Source organism: Zeus faber (genome assembly GCF_960531495.2).
Source record: "Zeus faber genome assembly, chromosome: 8".
NCBI classification, from domain to species: Eukaryota; Metazoa; Chordata; class Actinopteri; order Zeiformes; family Zeidae; genus Zeus; species Zeus faber.
The window spans coordinates 14159870-14163177 of NC_137195.1; positions in this window are offsets into that span (position 1 = coordinate 14159870).

Below are 3308 nucleotides of genomic sequence, written 5' to 3' on the forward strand. Positions count from 1 at the left end.
ATGGAACTTAAAATGTGCCTATGGATGTCCCTTGCTCTGACGCTGATAGGGCCGATCAGGTTGATTGGTATCTGCTAATTGTTTGATATCATACAATAACGTCTTTTGAGGGAAGCTATCTCGGGACACGGTGCCGTACGTTCTACGCCGAACTGCAAGGCTCTATAAATAGCGCCGAGATAATCTTTTACGACTGTGCTCCACCTTATATGTTACTGACACCCACCATGTGAAGATTTGTGAACATTGATTGCCGTGCCCTTCGGGGGATCCGGCCGGCGTGCATCTGAGCTGTGAATTCCGAGTGTTTGTGTGCACGTCCACCCTTCCGTGTTACGTGCGAGACCTGATAATGCCGAGTTACCTTTGATGTGTTGGCACCGCACAACAAGCCACCAGCCCGCTCTCCCGGGCGATGGCTCCGTGCGCCAGCCGTTCCTCGGATACGGCGGCCGGAGGAGGGAGAGGCGGGAATTCTTGTTTGCATTGCAGAGGAACAAACTTTGCGTGGTTTGGCGAGCGTGCACATTTGACGGTGCAAATACCACACGGTGGGGCCCTGACATGCCCCCCCCCCGGCAACCTCTCAGCACCTCTTAGTCCGAAATAATATGTCGAGGAGAGAGGGCTTCATATCCCACACCTCCACCCCGCCCCAATCCCCTACCCCCGATTCTGCCGGGCTCCTGTCTGCCAGGGAGCGCAATTTTCGAAAAGCAAGTTGTTTCCCTGGCACTGGAGAGATAGGTTGACTGTGTTTCTAACACCCTTGGTTATGTGGCAGGGGCAGAGCCAGATGCGGTGCGAACGCAGCTCAAACCGAGGCTCCGTCGCCGACGTGTGGCACCCACTTCTAAAGCCGCCTTGATCACCTTTGTTCCTGTACCTGAAGGAGAGGTTCTCAGTTTTTTGCAACCCGGGGCCTTGCTAAACCGTTGGTTTCCCGTGGCGTTTATAGCACAGACCCGTCCAAACACTTTACCGCCGGTTCCGCCGCGGCTTCTCACCGTGCGTAAAGACAGCGGCCCAATGAGAAGCTCACCATGTGATCAGAATTGTGACACCGAAATAAGTGATTGCAAGCTGTGCATTTTGTCAAGTTTTTGAAGGTTTTTTTCGTCTCAAAAAACCTCCAAAAACCCGTGAGAGAAAGGTAGTTGTGCCGCTTCCTTCTGACAACCTACTGTATCCCGATAAAATGTGATATTACTGATATAAAAAAACCCCCACAAGAACAGTATGTGGGACTATCCCGTTTCCCATTTTTAGAAAGGAGAGCTGTACGTTTCTCGACAGCGAAGCCTTTTTCAAGCTTGTGCAAATGCTGGCAACCAACGTTTTAATGATAAGAGTTGAAAAAGAATGAACCCATCATTTGAAAATGTTATAATATAATTCTTAATCTCTCCCTGTATGTTGTTAATGCCTGTGACGCAAGGCAGATGTGTGCGAGTGTGAAAACTCGCCCGTCAATAGGCGCCCTCGTGTGAAGGCGTGATTGTCATCAGTGAATCTTGCTCTTGCTCTCTCTTGCTTTTTCCTCCGAATAAGACGGCGCCTCATTACCAAGGTGGGCAAGTTATTTATTTATTTATTTAACTCAGCCTCGTGTCCTGCACGGCCTCCTCTTTTCTGGCTGTTGTGGAGCAGCCTCACCTCACAGGTCCTGAAGGGCTGCGGTGTCGGCCGCTTTTCACCCTGCTCTTTTAATTAGTGACTGATTTAGATCTGGCGAGGTGATCCCAACGTCTGGCCAATCAATGGGGGACTTAATGGAAGCGCCACGGCGAGCAGAGGGAAACGTCGCCGGGGCTCGCTGCCGCTGGGGTCTGGGAGAGGAATTATCGCCCTTGGGCAACACTTACGCAAACATCACCCACGACGTGCAAACGTGACGGCGGCGACGCCTTCTAATTTCTGAGCTCCGCCGCATTGTCGCGTCCGCCCCGGGTCCCTCGCCCGATTCTTCCCTGATTTTAATCTCGCCCGCCTGCGTGAAGGAAGCCGCGCGGACATCTCCCCCAGTCAAAATTGTACAGTGCGTTTTGTAAATGTTGGGCGGAAAGGCGCGTTTATTGTTTGCGTTTGGCAGTGATACCGCTGTGATATCGAAGCAATTCCCTCCCAACACAGTGGCGGCTCTGGTTCCCATCCCCTGACGCCCCGAACGAGTGGAGGAGGGAGACTCCCTCTAAAACACACATAATAAGATAATCCCCCAGGTCGTTGCGTTATGAGGACATCTTGACAGAGGATTTTGAAAGAAAACAACCAAAGAAAAACAATTTATATGTAAATCCAGTAAATTATGTGGCATTATAGTCAACTTAGGGAGGGCGGGACTGGCCGGAGAGCCGGCGCGCTGCCGTCCTCTACGCCGTGTTGGACGTCAGGTGTGGAGCTCGGGGAGACGGAAGTGCACGTTCTTTGGCCCGGCCTTAAAGTACACACTTCCATTGTACACGCACTGGTGTCGGGCATACAAGCCGTGTAGTCTCTCCAAAATCATCTTTATTCATTCAAGTCCACTTAGTGTAAACTAGTTGAGCTCGGTGAGATAATAGGCAGGATTCAGTGATGTGGACGGGGATACAAGCTCCCCAGGAGCCAGCCGCCTCACATGAAAAGACCTGGACCAAGGAATATTTATGATGCCAATTCTAAAGGGTAGCAAAGCATTTGACTGTGATGTGAACATATGCGAGCCTACTGGGAGAGTGTATATCTGTGTATGTGTGTGTGTGTGTGTGTGTGTGTGTGTGTGTGTGTGTGTGTGTGTGTGTGCGTGTGTGTGCACGTGCGCATGCGTGAGAGGGAGAGGGAGACAGACAGAAATAGAGAGATTGAAATATAGAAAGAAAGGAATTTAAATGAAATAATAATCCTAAATTAATACAATCATTAATTAACTGAATTTATTGTGCCCTCTCTGTGTAAAAAAAAAAAAATGGATGTAAGAAAAAATTATGTATGGAAGCTTTGTGCGAGTGTAGGTTCCAGTGTCTTGGAGGATTAAGTGAATGACAAGTGTGTGCAGCATGCAGTACACACACCCACATGCACACACACACGCACACAGGCACTTACACACACACACACACACACACACACACACACACTGTGATGAAGCTTCATTGCAGAGCGGAGATCCACACAGTGTTCACTGGACTACAATTTATTTAAATGAGTAATTGTGTGTGTCGTCTTTTTTTTTTTAGCTACAATTACTTTTTACTGGATATCCATTTTACCTAAATATATACACATCATTTAAATGGATGCACTAATATACCGGCAGCATAAGCTGT